Raw genomic sequence first — 22,010 nt, forward strand, 5'->3', positions numbered from 1 at the left:
TTCCAAAAGCTTTTAGGCCTTTAACAGTAATAGTTTATGACATAGTGTAAATACAGAGATAGCTGAATAACAGTTTCAGTATAATTTTGCTGGAAGTTTCTCCCCAAAGTTTAATGTGCTTTAGAAAAACCCCCATTATGTTTTCATTTTCAATACTTATAAATTAAATGTATGTTGATGGTTCTGTTTATCAAGTTTTGAATTGTCTTTAATATCCTTTATTTAAATCTTGTTTTATACTTATCCATTTATGTAAAATTGGACCGGGCTGTGTTTTCATTTTTTCTCTTGTTTTTTTTTCATGTATCTAGAAATTATATAACACCCCATCCCAGGCAGCAAATCCGTCTATCCTCTGGTAGAGACTATGGCACTGAGCTAGCTAGTCTCTGTGTCTCCTGATATTATTCATCGTAGAGTTTTGTGCCAGTTTTAGTCTCCTAGGCCTTTTTAGTTTACATTCCTCATTCAAGGAGATGCCAGAAAAACCAGCAGAAAGCATTTATTAAGTCGGACAGTGAGGCATTACAGAAATGAAGGCGCTGGATGGATGAGTATTTATCTTTACTCAGCCCCAGCAGCAAGGCTTGTTCAGATGCCGGCAATTGCTTGGTTTGGTGTTCACACCACTCGCTTCCCCCTTCCGCGTGCTGCAATCTTCAGAGAATTAAAGAAAGGCTGTAAATACATTGTGCACATGCCGCCACTTCTGGGAATGAGTAAGTAGAGACAAAGTCATGCTTTAAAAAAAAAAAAAAATCATGACACAAATCCACAGGAGGAAAAAAAAGAAAAAGAAAGTGCATTCTGAAATGTTTAATAAATCACAATGCAAAGTTCACTAAGATGTTTGGGGTTTAATTCCTTCCCAGAAGTTGGGAACCATATAAAAAATGCTCCCATGGCTTCTGCAGCAGGGATGGAGGCAGAGTGGCAGTGTTAAGGTTCTGTGGTTTGGGTGGGTTTCCATGGCTTAACTTCGACTGATTGTTGTCTGACGGAGAAGCCAGAAGTCCCTTCTCATTGATCTGGTAAGTCCCAGTCTTCTCATGCTGTCATTAACTTCTTAATAGTTAACACTGGAAACAGTTTTTTTTGTTTTTGTTTTTTTTTTATGAGAAAATGCAAATGTGTGTATCTTTCAGTATAGCTTCTACCTACAAATACACTGTGGTCCTTACATGTGGAAAGCAAAAGCTTCCTGGACTTGGAAAAGATCTTTGCTATTCTTTCTGTTTTTCCAGTCCAAGCACATCAGATACCTGAAAAGCTGAGGTTAAGCAGCTATGACAAGGAACTACATGAAGACAGATGAAGAATGCTGAATTTTAAAAATCTTCTGACTTCTTATCTATCTCCTGGGGCCACTAGGGTGGGATGTTTGATTATTAAAAATGCTCTGGTTGATCATTTTGGGACTTCCTTGTGTTGCTTACTCTAGGTCTCATTTCTATAGTTAGGTTATTTGCAGGCCACGCACACTTCGGCTTCGGGAAACTTGAGGGAAATATCTTTAATGGGAACTGGCAGACATTTCTGGCATGAGGTTTCTCCAGTGTCAAAACTGAACTATTTCCCAGGGACGCACAACTAGATTGAAAGCTGATAGAAGACAAGGGTTGAATCTAATATATTCTTATGTTACCCCAAATACTTAGTATATGTTAGATGTTAATTACTCATGAAATATGAGTTATTTGCGAGGAACTTTATTGATATCACATTAAACAGAGTTTAAAGTTTTTGACAGGGTAAAGAACTGTGCTACTGTGTGTCCTGTGTTGTTTATTAGTTGAACTTTTCTAATCAGAATTAGTCTGATTCATACATTTGATCAAAGATATTGACTTCCTCTGATATAAAAGTAAAACCTAACAAAAACTTTGCATTAATTAAGGGAAGGGCAGTTTAAAGAAGATGAGATATAGCCCCACTCCCTAGTTTTTTTATTCAGTTAAAAAGTAGTTATTTGGGGGGGGGGGGAAGTAGTTTTTATACAAATGTTGGAAAGGCCTTTGGATCTATCAAAAATTCTACTGGAAAATATAACAGAATAGTAACATGTCTACATCTAAATGATATAGAAAATATAAGTGCATACAACCACATACAGTCAAATTTCTAATTGGAGTAGATTAGTTTTGCTTTTGGCCTAATTTAGACGGATGATTTCATAGAACACTGGAGGTCAACTTTGCCTTATATGCAAATGTAACATCCTAAAGAGAGAAAAAGAAAGAAACCTGGTTATGTTCAACTACAACAAGAGCTAAGAACTCTGGGCAGAAGACAGAGATGATGTGGCACCAGTTTTCAAGAATTTAGTACCTTCACTGGCCCAAGACTGGTGAGCCCCATTGCCTGATCCTCCCCCGGTGTGTGAAGATGACACATATTTATGTACATGCCAAGAAAGCTGCAGCTCAAAACCAAGGAAAGCTAGCACATCCTCTTAAGATTGTGGGACCCAAAGTTTAAGGATTTGAGGCTTACGTAACTAATGAATATTTCCTGCCCTTAATTATGGGTGGGAAAAAGATTAATTATGAAAACTATCGATTGATTCCTTCCCTTTTCTCTCTTTTTTTTCTTTTCTTTTAGAGCTTTTATCTTTATTGATAGATTGGTACCTGCAGGCAGTTTGGATAAGCAGCCTTTTGTGAATGGGAAGATAAAAATCTGACATATTTGAGAAACCTCTCTTCCGGTGCACAGAACACTAATTGGGTGCAAGAACATAATCAGCAGCAATGAGAATTCCCAGAAGAAATCACTTCTATTCCCACTATTCACAATCCCTTTTCACCTCTCTATGAAAATACCTTTAATCTACATTCCACAAAGCAAAATATTAGTACATTCATCAAAAATCCCCTCTTGCTTCATGCCATCAGACTGAGGATGGGAAACGAGCTTAGGGAAATGCTTATGAAACTCTTTGGAATGCAGCTAAATACAGGAAAACATGAATTACACTGCCCCATGTAATTCAGTGAAAAAAAAATGGTGTCTAAAACCACAAGGCATCTGATGATTCTTAAATTTGGCAGCAGAATCATGAGATCCTAGGCCCTGTTGGAGGATCACTATTACTGACAGGAGGGTTAAAAGTCACTAATTCCCTCAAGTTACCATGCCAAATTTTCCCTAAACTTATTATGGTTTAATTATATATCTCAGTTTTAGAACTTTAAATGAATGCCAATCACTATAATTGGTGAGAAAAAATAAAGTTCTTGAAGTATATGGACTCGGTCAGGTACCAGGGCTTCTCTCTTCTTCCTCTTTTCTTTCTACTATCCATTATAATATAAAATAGCAGAACTGTGTGTGTGAGTGTGTGTGTGTGTGTCTCTCTCTGTGTGTGTGAGTTCTTTATATTTTCACATTTAGATAAAAGTTTGTGTTTTGTTGGATTTCATTCCTCTTATTGGATTTTATGAATATTTCATATATAAAAGCAGGTGTGACATCAATCCCATTAGATTATATACAACTTCTACACCCTACTTTCCACACAATAGTATACTGGTAGTCAAATGGTCACTCACTTTGTAGTATGTAAAGGATCTAGAAGAGAAGCAGCCCATTTAAAATATTTAAAATCAGGTAGTGAGAGACTGAGTAACATGGAGATGCTATGGAAGAGAAGAGGTCAGGCTGATAAGTCTGAAGAGGTGTTTGTTAGACCACAATCTGAGAGGAGACCTGGGAAAATAGCAAGCAGACAATAAGATAAAAACAGTGAGTAGCTGTGGCCCTAACCAGTTTAGCTCAGTGGATAGAGTGTCGGCCCAAAGACTGAAGGGTCCTAGGTTCCAGTCCAGTCAGGGGCACATACCTCGGTTGCAGGCTCAATCCCTGACCATGGTCAGGGTACATGTGGGAGGCAACAATCGATGTGTCTCTCTCACATTGATGTTTCTCTCTCTCTCTCTATCTCCCTGTCCCTTTCAATGATATATATATATATAAAAATATCCCCAGGTGAGGATTAAAAAAAGAACTACAAAAAACAAAAACAAAACAGTGAATAGCTGAGAATGTTATTTGTCATAAGGGAAGGGGTTGCCATGGAGAATTTAGGATTTGTATTGATGTAAAAGAGACAAAGAGTCATTCTAACTCCAGAATGGATAAAATAAAGGCCTAGAAGTAACATAATTAAAAAAGAAGCTACAGCAGTAAAATGTAAGGCTGAATAACTAAGGAGACATCAGGTGTGGGCTATTGTAAAAGCCAGGCTGAACAGTTTCAACTTGATATGGTAAGAAATGAGACATCATTGCCATAGCATACAAGAAGTTTTAAAGCAACAACAACATGGACTTGATCAACTTCCAATTCTGACATTTACTGGTATTGGCTATTTGATTTTTCTTCCTATAAATAACATAAGTTTACAGTGTATTGTTGTAAGGATTACATATGCTTACTTATACAAAACACTTGGCTTATTCGAATAGGTGCACAATAATTATTAGTTCATCTTTCCTTTAGCAAAGTGTTTAGACTGCAGACTATGAGGACAATTATTTAGTCAATGAGGAATCTTAGAGGTTGAATTTAAAAAAAGTGATCAATAGATTAAAAATATAGAAAAGGTAAATATTTTATATGGCCAGTAGTTAATGGATATTATTAATAATTCATCATTTGTTTCTAAGACAGAACTTAATAATAACAAACTTCAACCTTCACAGATAGTTCACTTATAAGAATGGTGCTATCTAAACTATCTCCTGTTACTTTTAGAAAACATCATGACAATGGTTGGTTTTATGAATATTATGAATGCTATAAGTTATCCTTTCTAAGAATCATTCCTGTATTCTTTAAACCTTATAATTCTAAAAAGAGAACTATTCCTGTTTTTAGCAGAAAATATTTCATCATAAAAAAGGGTGACCTGCTTTTAATAAAGACCAAAGTTATTGTTGGCTCTAAATTCTCTCTATCAACTGAATGAATATTTGTGTGTATGCAAGTTCTGAAACATAACACAGACTATAAAATAGTCCAAATCCTCAACAAATTTTTTTGGTGTTAAGAGGATTCAAAATATATTTAAAAACTTTTATATTGTTATTAATATAGCATAATTTTCTATTGTTATACTTTTATTTAGTTTGGAGTGGCAATAATAGCAGAATTTAATTAATAAGAAATTGGTTGGACCATCTATATTATAGGTAAGAAAGCTGTTCTCAACAACTCTCATAATTTAGAAAGGTCAAAATAGCCGAGAAAAGAAAATAAATTGGCCAGTTAATTTTACTAAATTGATATATTTCCTGGCATCTACTCAAGTGAATTTATATTGAATATTATTGAAAGAAGTAAGGGGGAGAGATCAACCAAAGGACTTGTGTGCATGCATATAAGCCTAACCAGCGGTCATGGACAACGGGGGAGGGGGGACATACGTGGGGAGGGGTTTGGGATGGGGATGGGGGGATGAGGACAATTATGTGATACCATAATTAATAAAGAAATTTAAAAACAAAGAAATGTCTTGAATTTCAATTTAACTTTCAGTGGTAGAATTAGGTTGATCCTTCTCTTGTTTTAAAACAAATGTTTGCACACTGAAGTAGAAATATAAAACCCGCCATTGATGTCTCTTCCACAGCCCTTGTTGAAGAGTATAATACCAATGTTTCACTAAGTGGATATTGAAGCATCCCTGTTGAAGACTCAAAGCCCAGTTACCTGATTAAACCTACAGTGTATACATGACATGAGCTGAGATAACCATATTTTTTTCCTGGGAAGAGTAAAATTAGTACATAGAAACCAAGCATGGATGGCTATGAAGGCTTGGCGAAGATTTCAAGGCAGCTTAAAAGACTATGTGAATGCAATAAAATAAGCTCATGAACTGAAAGACATGAAATAGATGCCATATAGATGAGGAGTCATGTAGCCCCAGAAGGAAAAAAAAATCAAGAGATTAGAATTCTTGCTTCTTGAGTAATATAACAGTCCCTCATTACAGAATGGTTTTTGGTTTAGCTCAACTTCCTTTCATTTGGATTCCATGATGTTCCCTTGATTTCCTACAGTAAATCTCATGTACTATAGTAGTTTGAGAGATTCCTTTGTCTTTCTTATAGTCATAATAGAGGCCCAGTGCACAAAATTAGTGCATGGCGGGGGGGAGGAATCCCCTCATCCCAGCCTGCACCCTCTCCAATCTGGGACCCCTTGGGGGATATCTGACTGCCAGTTTAGGCCCCATCCTGCGGATCAGGCTTAAACTGGCAGTCAGACATCCCTCTCACAAACTTGGACTGCTGGCTTCTAATTGTTCACCTACTTGCCTGCCTAGTCACCACCAACTGTCCTCCCTGCCAGCCTGGTTGCTCCTAATGCCCCTCTGCCAGCCTGGTCACCCCATGCAGCCTGCTGTTCAGTTGTTTGGTCATCCCTCAATAACCCCCGTGCAGGCCTGGTTGCCCCATGCAGCCTGGTCATATGCAGCCATCTTGTGAGGGTGTGAGGGTTAATTTGCATATTACCTCTTTATTATATAGGATGACACCCGAGAAACATGAAAGCAATGAGTATCTTGTAGGCCTTCCATTTTTGTTTTAAAATATATTTTATTGATTTTTGTACAGAGAGGAAGGGAGAGAGATAGAGAGAAACATCAATGAGAGAGAGTCATAGATCAGCTGCCTCTTGCACACCCCCTACGGGGGATATGCCCGCAACCAAGGTACATGCCCTTGACCGGAATCGAACCCGGGGCCCTTCAGTCCCCAGACCGATGCTCTATCCATTGAGCCAAACCGGTCCTGGCAGGCCTTCCATTTTTAATATGGTATAGTAATGCTGACTGCAAAATAAATGCTACATAGGGAAATAATTTATAATTTACATAAAGGACAGAATTTAATATCAAGTCCTAAGCACTTTGTTTTTCATTTGTTTTCTGTCGCATATCCTCATCAGGCCCCACCCTTTTATACACAGACATATATATACATATAGACACACCCCCAGGTTCTAGGAAATTTCCAGGGATATGAATTTGAAACTAGATGGTCCTGACATGAGAGTCATGGAAAAGTCAATATGTAGTAGGTCATTATCATTCCCAATAGATAAACACTGGGGACTTAGAAGAAATGGCAGGGTTCACCAATCAATGTATCCCACTCTATGCAACATAAGAGAGTCAAATGTGAATTCAAGTTTCGGGGCACCCAAGGAATCTGCACAATGTCTCTAACACACACTGTTTAATTAATCAAGTGTGCTCTGTGACAGAAACAAATAGTGAGTAAAGATTATTAATATAATAAAAATGAAATTACAAGCCCATTTTCTTCATTATTTTTTTGTAAAATAAGGAAAAAATTCATTGGGAGAGACTCCATAAAACAATGCACAAAGCATATAATGTCAGTATCACATTGTACATTATGCAGCATTCATAAATGAACATATTTTATATCCTTAATTATGGCTGCTCCAAAATCTTCCAAAACTCAGGGGATCTTAGTCCTAGTGTTTTATCTCTAAACATGACTCTAGCTATTACAAAAATGTGTACCTTTCACCCATTTTGGAGTGAGGGCTTTGTTATTATGTTAAAATCACAGAATCACAAGAGGGCTAGTGGTTACTGAAAACTATTGTGATTGCCTTGCCATAGGAAAATTTCCAAACTTATCTCTTAATGTGGTTGCAATTTTAAAGACTCAATGTGAGAAAGTCAGTGTGGTAAAGATACGAAATAAATTTCTCTACCAGAATAAAGACCTGGAGGAAAAGTCTTGAGTTGTGCAAACAATTCGTCTTGGTTTCCGCATAAATGTAGAAACACTAAGAAGAGGTCTATTCCTCATCTTTTGAATGCAAAGTATTTAAAGGAAATTTTGTTTGACTGCGTCTTCCGAGAGCAAATATCACTTGTGTGTAAACAATGCCAATCCAACAGAGGGAGCTAAGTGCACATAGGGATTGAGGAGATGGCAAAGATTATTAGTAGATAACAGTCAGGGCTATAGTTTATTATCAAAATCGCAATCTAGTCCTTCCTCAGAAGAACCTATTGACCAGACTGGGGATAGACAATTGATTCAGAAGCCCACTGCCAGGACTTCCCTTGTTTTGAAATCTCTATTCTTCTCCTCCTTTTTATCCCACTATTCTTTTTGTTTCTTCTTCTTTCTTAATGCAATGTCTTTCTTAGTTTTTGTTCTTCCCTTTCCTATCCCCTATGGAAGATAAGTGCCTCCATGGCTACTATTTATTGTCATTATCAGTACTTAGAGCATATAGCATAATGTTCCATTTCAAATTTCACCTATTTTACCATGTGCAATTTGATAGCATTCAAGTACACAAGATCGCCATCAAAGAGAAAAGATTGACACCTATTCTTACTTATAATTTGTATAAAAATAGGTATTTATTTTCAAGATCCTTTTTAGTAGAAGCTTACATATAAATATATATACATGTGCGAGAATATAATTTTGGCATCAAAGCAAGTCCTGGATAATTGTAAATATTTATGTATTAACAGGTATTTTATCATCATACCTCCTTAAGGTATTGTCCTACGCCTATCCCATCCCTACAGGGGGAATTTTGTCATTATCAAGGAGTTACAAAATCCATAGTGAGGGAAGCACAACCATATTGAAAGCATCTTTTACTTGCTACCATCTGTAGACAGAGGCTGATAATGAAATGTTATGTGTAAAATTTAAATATATTTTAACTAGAGGCCCGGTGCACGAAATTCATGCATGGGCAAGGGGGTGGTGGGGAGGTGTCCCTCAGCCAATCATCATCCTCTCCAATCTGGAACATCCCTCTCAGAATGCAGGACTGCTGGCTCCCAACCGCTTGCCCGCCTTCCTATCTGATTTCCTCTGACTGCTTCTGCCTGCCAGCCTGATCACACCCTAGACACTCTGCTGCCAGCCTGATCCATGCCTAACTGCTCCCCTTCCAGCCTGATTGCCCCTAACTTCCCTCCCCTGCTGGCCTGGTCACTCATAACTGCTCTCCCCTGCCGACCTGGTCGCCCCCAACTGCCTTCCTTTGCAGGCCTGGTCACCCCCAACTGCCCTCCCCTGCAGGCTTGGTCACCCCCAACTGCCTTCCACTGCAGTCCTGGTCACCCCTAACTGCCCTCCCCTGTCAGCCTGATTACCTCTAACTGCTCTCCCCTGCTGGCCTGGTCACCCCAACTGCCCTCCCCTGCAGGTCTGGCTCCTCCCAACTGCCCTCTCCTGCAGGTCTGAGTCCCACCCAACTGTCCTCCCCTGCTGGCCATTTTGTGGCAACCATCGTGTGTCCACATGGGAGTGGCTATCTTTAACCACAGGGGTAGCCATCTTGTGTGTTGAAGTGATGTCAATTTGCATATTGCCTCTTTATTATATAGGATGAAAGAAGTGAGGTTCAAGTGTGACAAAGACTTGGAAACTGCTTTAAAACATCCGAGAAAAGTGAGTGTTGTTATTATAGTATTCTTTATGGCTAGATAATTACTCAGAAAGGTTTTAATCACAGAGATCTTTGACAGTAGCTAACTGATCATTGGGACTGAAGGAACAACATAAAGTCTACCTTCAGTCATCAAACTGGGAAGTTATATCCTCCTACTCTATTTTATGACTTGAACTAGTTTGTAAACCTAAAATCTCTTAAATGATGGGTAAACAAGACACTTGAGGAAAAATACATATTGTGTATTGTACTCTCTTTTTCCCCACAACTTTATTAAGGAGTAATTGATAAATTGTACATATTAAACATAATGATTTGATACACACACACACACACACACACACACAAAAACACACATACACACACATTATGGAATAATTACCAAGATTAAGATAATTAATACATCTCTCACATTACATAGTTAACTGTGTGTGTGTGTGTGTGTGTGTGTGTGTTAACAATAGTTAAGATCCACTTTCAGCAACTTTTATGTATACAATACCATATTAGCTGAAGTCTTTTCATAATGCCTAAAATCTGAAATTTTAATAGTAGACACTGGTTGTGTCAAGTATATGAACCATTCTCAAACATACTCTCAATTTCTTTCCCTACAACCTCTCCTCTATTCCTCTATTTTATTTCAGAATTTTGAATGTTATAGTTTCATCAGTCATTAGGCCAGCATTAATTGTGAGGTTTGATTTTTTCATTCTAATACATTAATATGCCTCCTACAATAATGGAGCTCATATCTCTGATATTTTCTGGATCAAAAAACTGGCTCACCCTTCACTTCATTTCAATGGCAACATAGTTATTTTCTGACCAAATCAAATTTTGTTATCCAGTCCTTTATAATAACACCATGACTGTTACTCTTTTTTGTGCAATTAATACTAAACAATTATTCATTAATATAACTCACGTAATGAGGCATAACAAAGAATCATGGTTTCACCCACAATGAATCTTTTTACCATAATTTACTAGATTATTTTTCTACATATTTAATATTAAACTAGAGATGTCCTCTCAGTTATTTCCACCAATCAAGAAAAAAAAAATATCTTAAATTTGCTGACAGGAGTCTTTGCAAGGGGTTTAAGTCCAAGTGAAATATTTTTTAATAGTTTTTTATTTTTGAGCATTTACAGGACATTTGAGAAAGTTTTTCTCAGATAAGGTCTATATTTCTTTTCTAATGCAACGCCCACAATTTTTCAAATTAAATAATATCATGACAAGCAAAATCATTATGATAATACTCTTTTTTCAGATTTTTTAAATCAAAGTAATTGAAGATTTATTAGAATTCTCATAGATTAAGAATTCCCATTTGCTAGTTTTCTTATTAAGTTTTTTATTTTATTTTAAAACTAAGCAAAATGAATTAAAGTTTAAATCTAATTTTAAATAAATTAGGATGTAAATTTAGGATGCTTGAGCTTGGATCAGAGTTCTAGGAGGATCCCAAATTCTATTATCTATTTACCTTATAATATATTAATATTTTAGGTAAGAAAAAAGCTAGATTATTTTTTACATTTCATACTATGCAAATATAAATTACTTATATTAATGAGTATATATAAACTTTAATAAAATAATTTATAGAAATATCATTTAAATAAGCAGCAGATAACCAAATATTGGGTGTTAAAATTTACCCAGAAAAGTTTTTTAATCAAATTTATTTTGGTAGTCTGAGGTTAGCAAAATTAATATATTTTTTCAACATCTACCATATGCACGATTTATAAGAAAAGACATCTTTTGTTTCCCGTAAAATCACTTACTGAATTTTAGAAACTGTATTTTACACATTTACAAACAGCTACTTTGTGGATATAACCAACCCAAACTTCTAATCTTTAAAAAAAATTGCCTAAATCTAAAACAAATTGTGTTTTATCTTTTTAAAAAAATGTTTTTATTGACTTCAGAGAGAGGAAGGTAGTGGTAGGGAGAGACAGAAACATCAGTGAGGAGAATCATTGATCACCTGCCTCAGGCATCCCCCATACTGGGAATATAGCCCACAACTGAGGCATGTACCCTGATAGAGAACCAAACTGTGATCTCCTGGTTCATGGGTCTGTGTTCAGCCATGGAGCAACACCGTCAGGATGTTTTCTCTTGAGAAAATATGATGGCCTCTAACTGACAATCGGCCAGAAAGAAACTAGGTTCTCATTTGCTTTCCAAAAACCCACCATGACTTTTCAATGGTCTTAAATGACCAGCACATATAGGAAATTTTTTTGTGAAAAAATAAGTCAGTTTAACACATGAGGAACATTTTTGACTTAGAGATGAAACTGTAGCTCTGAGTAGGAACAAATACACATTTATCTTTGAGAAGATTGTGAAAAGCAATATTACAAAAGTTATTATTCATCAAATTTATTTATTTTTTTGCATTATCTTCATTTAATTGAAATAGAGCGATGAATTATATTACAGTGTCTATAGAACAGTACTTTCAACTACTAGTACATTTCAATTTTATGAAATATTAACTTCTGTTCATTCTAAAGTAATTTATTAAACTACAGCAGGAAGGAAGGAGAGGGTTTCGGGGGTAAGAGATCAACTGAAGGACTTGTATGCATGCATATAAGCACAACCAACAGATGCAAAACAATGGGGAGGGGGTGGAAGAAAAGAGGGCGGGGAGGGGGGGGGTGTGGAGAGGGGAGAGGACAAGTGCCAGAGGTGTAGGGGGGTGGGAGAAGGAGGTCAGTGGGGAAATAAAAAGAGACATATGTACTACTATTTATAGTACCTTAAACAATAAAATATTAAAAAGTAAAAATAAATGCTCATAGGTAAAAAATAAAATAAAATAAAGTAACTTATTAAAGACAAATTATGTATCCATTTCTATTTGGCTTAAAGCATTTCTTTAAACTTTATCTATATGTAGGAATAAATAGTCACCTATAAATACAATTTTTAAAAAGAAGAGGAGAGAGTGGACAAAATCCAATCTAAGAAGAGAAACTTTAAATATAGCATTTTTCCTTTTTTTTTTTTTTTTAAGGATAAGACTAGCCAGTTGATTTAACAATTCTCTGATCTTTCTCTTATTTTTACTCCTTCTTTTCCTTGAACTGCCTTTATGCATTAACTATGTTTCCTAGTAACAAGTCTTTGCTGCATAATAATTTTCAAGTTTGCTACAAACTCTGCTTTAATTTCCAAGTAATCTGAGAAGGCAACCACAGCTACAATTTTGAGGCAGACAGTGATTCCTGATACTGGCAGTTTTCCTGAAAAGAAAACGGAAATACAACTACTCCCACAAGTTTACCACAAATAGTAAGTCTGTGGCAAAATAAAAAATTTGCATACAATTACCATTAAGTTGAGCACAAGCGTCATTATGACTAACAATAGTTGTTTTAAATTGCTAAAATAAAATTTAAAAATTCAGCCAAGTGCAGCTGTACAACATTTTATAAAGTATTTAAGTAAGAAGCCTTTAATGGAAATCAACATTTAAGTCCAGGATTTCTCAAACTGAAATTTGTGAATCTATTTAAGTCTGTTAACGCACACTGAATTTTAAAGCAGAAACTTTACAAAAGAAACTGGGTTCATCTATTTAAAGAGTGAAAAAAAAAGTAAAGCCAAAAAACAACAATCTGCCAACTAAGAGCATTATATTCTTAGGCAACAAAACCGACCTTCAAAAATGAAAGAGACTTTCCCAGACATAAAAGCTGAGGGATTCTTCACCACCATACCTACCTTCCAGACAGGCTAGTTAACCAAGTTGAAATGAAAGGATACTAACTTAGCAACATGAAAGGGTATGAAAGTATAAAATTCACATATAAAATAAACATATAGACAAATAAAGAATACTGTATTCCTGTAATGGTAGTGTGTTAATATATATTTAATTTTAATATATAAGCTAAAAACAAAATTATTAGTATTTATGAATGAATACATAATATAAAAGATATAAGTTGTGACACTAATAACATCAGGTGTCAGGGGATGTAAAGGTGTAAAGTTTTTATATACAGTTGAAGTTAAGTGGTTGTCAGTTTAAAACAGACTGTTATAAATATAACATGTTTTATGTAACCTCCCCACGACCACAAAAAATTATCTGTAGAAGATGCATAAGAGAAAAAGGAATGAAAGCAGATCACTACATAAAAAGAAATCGATGAAACAAACAAAAACCAAAAGACAACAAAAGAAGAAATGGGAAATAAACAGCTACAACAATTTTTTTTTTTTAACCAAGTGGAAATTTAAGTGCTCCCCTGTCAATAATTACTTTAAACACAAATAGATTACACTTCCCATTTAAAACGCAGGGTGGATGAATGGATAAAAGAACAAGACACCATAGACATATACTGTCCACAAGACAGTATAAGTTTCATTTTAAATTTAAGGATACACATAGGCTGAAAGTGAAGGGATGGAAGAGGATATTCTATCCAAATGGTAACTAAGCAAGAGCAGAACTGGCTATGCTTATATCAGACAAAACAGACTTTAAGTTAAAAACTGACTAGAGACGAAGAAGGACATTATATAAGATAAAATGATGAATTCATTAAAAAACTATAACAATTATAAATATATATGCACACAATATCAGAGCACCTAATATAAAGCAAACACTGTATACTATGGAATATATAATGTACACTACTATAATATATACTATATTGTGCAAGTAAGTTGGAAAAAAATAACAAAGAGATGACTAGAAAATCCTAATTTTAGAAATTGAAAAAAACACTTCTAAATAAGAAGACAAAAACAATTTTACACTTTCATGGAAACTGGAAAATAGTTGGAGTTAAATAATATTAAATAATTTTTTATTTAACATATCTATACTAATAAAAGAGTAATATGCTAATTAGACCAGACATACTTCCGGACAAAACCACAGTGGTGGGGGCCGAGGCAGAGGCAGTTAGGGGTGACCAGGCTGGCAGGGGAGAGCAGTTAGGGGCAACCAGGCCAGCAGGAGAGGGCAGTTAGGGGCCATCAGGCAGGCAGGTAGAGTGGCTAGGAGTGATCCAGCAGGCAGGCAGGTGAGCAATTAGCAGCCAGCGGTCCCGGATTGTGAGAGGGATGTCCCGGAATGGAGAGGGTGCAGGCTGGTCTGAAGGATGTGCACCCCCCTAATCCCACCCCCACCCCCGCTCTGTGCATGAATTTTGTACACCTGGCCGCAGTAAAGTAATAAAAAAATACTACAAATAAAAACATTTGGGCTCAGCTAAATCAGTGCTTAGGACAAAAGTATAACCTTGTGCCTCAGCCAGTTTGGCTCAGTGGATAGGGCATCAGCCTGCTGACTGAAGGGTCCTGCTTTGATCCCAGGCAAGGGCAGGTATCTGAGTTGCAAGCTTAATCCTCGGCCCTGTTTGGCCATGAGCGGGAGGCAACCAAGTAATCTGTCTCTCTCACTTCTGTGTTTCTCTCTGTCTCTCCCTCCCCTTTCCACTCTCACTAAAAATCAATGGAAAGATATCCTTGGGTAAGGATTCAAGGATATAAAAAGTATAACCTTGCTTCTATTAGAAAGCGATAAGACTTTTTTTTTTAACTGAGCACATAAATGAATACTAATTAAAACAATCTCAAAATGGTTCAATGGCCCAGAGTGAGCAAAAGAGAAAAGGGAAAAACCCTTATGGAACAGTGCCTGACCAGGCACTCTTCCTAAAACTGCATGCCCTACACTACATAGCCTTTTACCTTTGATCTAAGGGAATAAAAAATTAAAATAAAATAAAAAACCTCTGGTCATACTGAACCAGTTCTACTTTCGACTTAGTCTTAACTATGATTTGTGCTGTTGGCTGTTTGCCTCTTGTAATGCATTTTCTGAAATAGCCACAAAAATATATAGCACAAACATTATTTTTTAGAACCCATCATTCATAAGATAACCATAATGAATTTCTCTGTAACAGACTCTCAAGGAACATTAAATTTTCATTCTGAAGTGTAATAGAAGCCTGCATTACATCAAGCTGGCATTTTTCTGACTTGCATGCTGGTGGTTGCCAACAACTGTCTTATCTTGGGCTCTGAATTCAGGACTGAACACAAACCACAGGAGAACTAAAGAGAGCCCAAGCTGTGCTGCTCCCAGTAGCAAAAAGAAAACTCGACTCTGCTGGCAATGGATAAACAGAGGGGATGTCCAGTTCTCACCACTCCCACATCATGACCAAGCAAAGCTACTCTGCCTTTAGAGCATTGGCTAGAATTGCAACAATGGCAAATATTGACTCGGCTTAGCATTTCCCACAGAAGTAGCTGGCAAAGTTAAGATATTGGTTATTGTTGTCTATTTAGGCCACCAAGCCTTTGATTTTTCAAGCTAATGTGATTCAGTAGAGAGGAAATGGTCTACATGATACTTAATCAAAAACAGCAGCTACTGAAATACTGACCTTAAAACACCCCTAACATTTCTCTTGCTCCAGTTCTGTGTGTATGTATCTGCCATGGACTTTTAAGTCTTTGTTTAATTGCCCCAGAGGATATATATGACCTTTAATAATTACCCAGTTTTATACAAATATATCACTTTCTCTCCAGCTGGAGAATAGTTTTACAGATTTCCTTATAATTGGATACCCCATAGATATTCAGCAGGTAATGTTTAAAAACAACTGACTTAAGCCCAAACAACCATTAACAAACAGATAACTATCTTTAGTGTTTAAATTTGTGGAGAAAATAATTCTAAAATTAGAAATACATAACTTTTAGATGTTTTTAAATCAATAGAAGTTTGAAATAAGCTACCAAAATGTTATTACTAGTAACCACATTCATGAGTAGATAAGAATATATACCAAGCTCTATATTTAAATGAATGTTTCTAAATTGCTTGAGTGAGCTGCTTCTGAAAATACTGTTCTTTGCTTAATAAAATCTTTTTTTTAATGGATAATATAAAGATGATTTCCCATATACATTATAAGCAATCAAATTTACAAACTTGCTAGCAGGGTCTTTCATGTTCTGTGATCCTACAATTGAAAACAATGACTCAGTTCCATGTGGTCTTATTAATTTATGTATTTAAATAATTTTCTATTTAAATTATTTTTATTTTTTTGATTGCAGTTGAGATATAATCTTATATTAGTTTCAGGTGTATACCCCAGTGACTAAACATTATATAACTTACCAAGTAATCATCCCAATAAATCTAGTAATTATTTGATAGCAGACATACTTATTAGAGTGTTATTTCCTTATGCTGTACTTTTCATCCCATGACTATCCTGTAACAACAAATTTTTACTACTTAATCTTTTCACCATATTTCCCCATTTCCCCAAACCCCCAGCCCAGCCCCCAAACTGGCAACCATCAAAATGTTCTCTGTATCTATGAGTCAATTTCTGCTATGCTTCTTCATTTGTTTGGGGCGGGGACAGTGAGGGTGTAGATTTATTTTTTATACTTCTATATTTATTGCATTTTATTGTTCATAATTTTTTAATATTTTCCCATGTATTAAATAGAGCTCCTGCATCTTCTGGGCTTGGTAGAGTGGCCTAATGTAATAGGCGTCCAGTAGGGTCCAATTGTACAATCTCCCTGATCACACAAACCGGGTACTCCAAGTGCATCCCACCCATTGTGTGGGCTGTGTACACGCTCCTATTGTACTTAAGCATTGATTGCTATTGGCACCTCAACAGGATGGATTTACCTGCCCCCCCGCCTCCCCCAGCTGATTGGTTTTCAGGATTGACTGCGACCACTGACCATCATGAAGGATCAGTTTGTGCAGGAGCCCACCCCACAGAGCAGGATTACTTCAGTGGGGCTGAGTCTGTCCCTTGAGTATATCACTTGTGGAGGTGGTTGGGTGTTGATGCTTCAAAGTGGTCTGAAACTTGCCACCTGGTATACTGGTTCTGGGGCCTCGCTGGAGGTGCAGGTCAGGTCAGTACTCCCTGTGTTCTGCTCAGGGCCACCTGACTTGTGCTACAAATCAATGTACAGATGGCTGTTACTTCTGCTGGACTTGGTGGTACCCAGGAGAGGCCAAGAACCAAGGCCAGCTGCTGCCAATGCCAGGCCTAGGGCCACTTAGTGAGAGGGATAGGGCATGCTGAGGCCAGATTCTGCTTGTTTTAGAGATTTTAGGAAAGGCAGAAGCCTGAGCAAGACAAATCATTTGTATGGAAAAGCCACTAGAAACAGGGTGGGTGGGCCTGCAAGTTTGGTGGTGGTGGGGGAAGGGAGGTCTCCAGGAATCACCAGAGCAGGACAAACAGTGATAGGTTGATGGGGACTCAGTTAATGTGCTCACCTGCCATCTCTGTGGGGGAAGGGCTCGTCAAAAGGAATAATGGCCTCTGCCAGCACTTATGTCTAGAAAAAAGTGGCTTGCCATCCCTCCCCTCTACCTCCCTTCCTGCTCTCACTCAGACAATTCAGTTCCTCCCTATATATCCCTTGTGCTTTTTGAGCTAATGCCTTAGTGCAAGAACTCAGAGGGAATGAGTCTGAGTAAGTACAAGTACAGGCCCTTTAAGAGGAACTGCCTAAAACTTCAGCGGCCTCCATGTTACTCAACCTCAATTCCCTTTGGTTTTCACAACCAGAAGTTATAAGGACTTCACTTCTGTACTTTTGAAAGTACAGCATCCTGGGGATCCTGATGTGGGGCTGGGACCCCCTCACTCCGTAGGGTGACCTCCATAGCTGAGATATCCCTCACAATTTTTATCCACCACACATGGGTATGGGACCAGCCCATTCTGGTCTCCATCCCTCCTACCAATCTTGATGGGGCTTCTTCTTTAATTCCCTAGTTGTAGCACTTCTATTTAGCTAGATTTCAGGCAGTTCTCAAAGATGATTGTTCTTATAATTTTTATGTTTGTGGGAGGATGTGAGTACCTCATTAACCTATGCTGCCATCTTGACCCGAAGTCTCCATGTGGTTTTATTTAAAAAGAGGCTATTGCCATCAGAGTAGATCACCCAAAATTAGTCAAATAATAACTGTAATTTTCCAGCTATTTGTTTCTATGATAACCTCTAATTTCAGTGAATCTTTGTTGTACTCCCTGAATTTAGAAACTATAATTTGGTCAAATACTAAAAATCATATTATTAGAATGAATTATTTTATTTCCTAGCTCTTGCAGTTTCCCTAGCTCCTATTGTTTATCCAGGACTGAGAAAATATCTTACTTTACTTCTGAGTATTCTGCTACCTTGAAAGTACCTGAAGTTCAAAATCTCTAAGTGCTTCATGTTTGCTTCTGAGCAGAAACGTTTTCAGTACAGTCTGTTTCATACCCAGCTTAATACTTAGCAGATTGCCTGATCATGCAATCGCCCTTCTGCTTGCAAAAAACCAAAGGGCTCAAATGACATGTACGACACTGTAAATCTACAACAGCTATTTATTTCAAACTGACTTTCAGTGTTCTTAACCTCATCAGAGAGCATGATAATCCTTAAATAATTTTGTTGGCTTCTTGAACTGTTGCCTGGTAATGAAAACAGAACCCTCCACCTAACCCTTATCCTTCACATCACCCTGGGAACACACTCACACACACACACACACACACACACACACACACACACACACACACACGTATTATATATGTTAATATGACTTGTTCATTTGGGGACCTCAATTAACTTATTTGGATCAAATCAGATCATCTATTGACGTTTTTTTCCTTTGGGTTCAATAATCTTACTCAAATCACATATTTGGTGTAAGTCTTTTTTGGTATGAGAAGAATATGATATGGGAAAAGTTGAATTTTTAATATCATTAATCTATAGCTAACTCAACTCACTGTCTTATGCAATACTATGAAAAACAGCTGGGCCCCACTAACCAGAAAGCACTTTTATGGTTTCTCTTAAGGGCCATTAAATCAATGTGATGAGAGCACAGCTGGACTGGATCCTGAAAAATTTATCAGATCCCACACAATACATAAAGGAAGCACACGGTGCTATTGCAGACTCGGCACCAGCCCCCTCACTTAGACTGCAGGTGGAGTTTAACAAAAAAAGCAAACTCCCCTACTGAGCTCTTGAAAATCTGATTTTTCCCCTGTACCTCTCTCCTCTGTGTGGGTGTCTTCTTAAAATACCAGTTACTCATGCAATTATTAAAAAAAAATTCTCTGGCTGGATTTATTGGCATAACTAGGACATACACGGACCTGCTTGGCTGTCCCAGTATAGCTTTCAACACCAAGAGTCATGTTTTTTGCTTAATAAATTTTAGTACATGGTGGGTCCAAAACTACAGCCCTTATAAAAATTTAGAGAGCACAGTGACTGAATAAAGTCTTCCAGTTAAGGACCAATGCACAAGTAACAACTCTATTAAACTAAAGCAAGAATAGGACAACTGCCAAAAATATATATCTCAATTATTTTTTTGCTTTTTTTATTTTAACTCAATTTTCTCCAATGTTATATAGATAGTTAATGAAATATAAAAATCCTTGTTAGAGGGTATGGAAAGATTTTGTAATCAATCCAAAAGCACATATTAGATAAGACAGTGATAGAACTTTAAGAAAAAATTAAATCTAGGCTATAAAATCTAAGACTGTAGATTTTATAACCCTAAGAAACTTATTTAATCTTTGAAACTACAGTTTTCTCATCTGTAAGAAAAAAAATTAAAAGTCTTCCTCATACAGGTATTAAAAGGAAAAATTAAAATAATATATGTGAAGTGTTTAGTTCAGTGACTGGCATATAGTTAGTGCGTATAATATCTTCTCCTTCTATCCTCTCCTCCTCCTTCTCCATCATCATCATCATCATCAAGTTTTCATTGTAGCACTCAAAAGTCCTCTTAACTGTTAAGAAAGTGTGTTATTTTATATCTTTAATAATATATTTAATGTTTAATGAATAAAAGAATTATTTAATCAAGCCTGTGATGATAAAACACTTTTGATGCTCTGCTGGATAAAAATGTCACTAAACTCAACATCAAATCTCATCCCTAACATATGGCTGAAGAATTTTCCATGCTATAGAACTGACAAATTCTTTTTCAAATCAGCACATCTTAAAATAAAAATTGTTATGTGATAATAACTATTATCATATATATTTCATGCCCACAAGAACATCTTTTTTAGCAAAAGATATGTTATCTGCCTAGTAAATGCTACATCATGACATGATTAAATCAACTGTTCTCATGTAACATAGACATGCTTAGTGGCCATAGCATATCTGCATAGTTTGAAGAATATGCTCTGTGGCAATTTATAGTCAAAACAGAGGTATCACGTAAGATATAAAATTTTAAAATAACAACTAAAAATAAACCAGAAAAAAAATCAAACAAATAAGCTTAGTAATATTACATTCTAGTCCAAAAAGACTAATGATATCTTGCCTATTATGGGACATTTTGAAACACAGATTTAATTTTTTTCTTTTTCCCCTCTTTATATTAAGATCAAAAGTACCCTCCGACTTCCTTTTCTTTTATAGTTATTTTAAGTCTAGCCAGATATAATAAGGACACCCTGAAGCAATAACAATGAACAAACTTAAATTTCGCAGGTTAACATTTTTAATTCAAGTTGAATTTTTTTTTAGCAACTTCTAGAATGCTAAAGTTAAAATTACTTATGTTGAACTTTCCATGCCTTCTTTTAAAACACTCTTTTCTATCCCAACACAAAAATATATTATATGACAGTTAGAAAACAGAGGTATGATACCTATCTTATGGCTTTATTACCTCTACAAAATGAGGGTCCAGAAATCACAGTGTTCTTACATAAAACATGAAAATCCTTATTATTTATAGTATAGATTTGAATTATACAAACCCTGGTTTTAACCATCTGAGTACTATTCGTTTAGGTATGATTTATGTTTATAACATAGTTTACCCTATTTAAGTTTGGCACAAAATGAAGGATAAAACCAAGGCCTGTTTTCAATTTCAATCTAGTTAGTGTCTCAGGATACTCTGCTTTGGGTCTTCCTATGATTTTATCATTGATGCTGCAACATTTTATGTGAATTCCATATTCTGTTGCCATCAAAGTTCAACAGCTAAAGAATAGTTGAGGGGGGAAAAAGACATAATTGAGTTGTAAGACAGGAATTTAAATCATTAAAAGCTTATCTGAATTTTCTCAAATTCACCACACTACAAAAGGATCTCTCAGTACTTTGATGGTGTTAATAACTAAGCATCTGATTTAGATAAAATAATATTATGAATTATCTGTATCATTGTCCTGTTTTTCACTTGAAATTAATCAATCAAGGTCTCCATCAAACTCAAGTCTGGACAATTTTTTGGATTTGCTATTATAACTAGGATTCATATCGGCAATTAAAACATTATTAACAAGTAGTGGGCAGTGCTATTCACCAATTTTTGTGAGCCTTAGGTACTCTGGGAGAAGTTGCCTGTGCTCCCCTCCCTCCCCCCTTAGTTAAGGAATGTGGTTATAGAGAAATAAAACAGGCTACATATGTGGATCAGTGGA

At 36.3% G+C, this 22,010-nt stretch overlaps 1 long non-coding RNA gene across 2 annotated transcripts in view; it reads left to right on the plus strand.

Annotated features, from left to right (window-relative positions):
• The first annotated feature begins 836 nt into the window (after positions 1 to 836).
• LOC311625435 overlaps positions 837 to 22,010 on the plus strand; it is a 100,119-nt gene continuing 78,945 nt past the window's right edge. For both annotated transcript variants that reach the window (XR_014795503.1, XR_014795504.1), the window contains exon 1: positions 837 to 1,031. This is a non-coding gene — a long non-coding RNA (uncharacterized lncRNA). The remainder of the gene's footprint in view (positions 1,032 to 22,010) is intronic.

The sequence above is a fragment of the Pipistrellus hanaki genome (genome assembly GCF_964339955.1).
Source record: "Pipistrellus hanaki genome assembly, chromosome: 7".
NCBI lineage: Eukaryota > Metazoa > Chordata > Mammalia > Chiroptera > Vespertilionidae > Pipistrellus > Pipistrellus hanaki.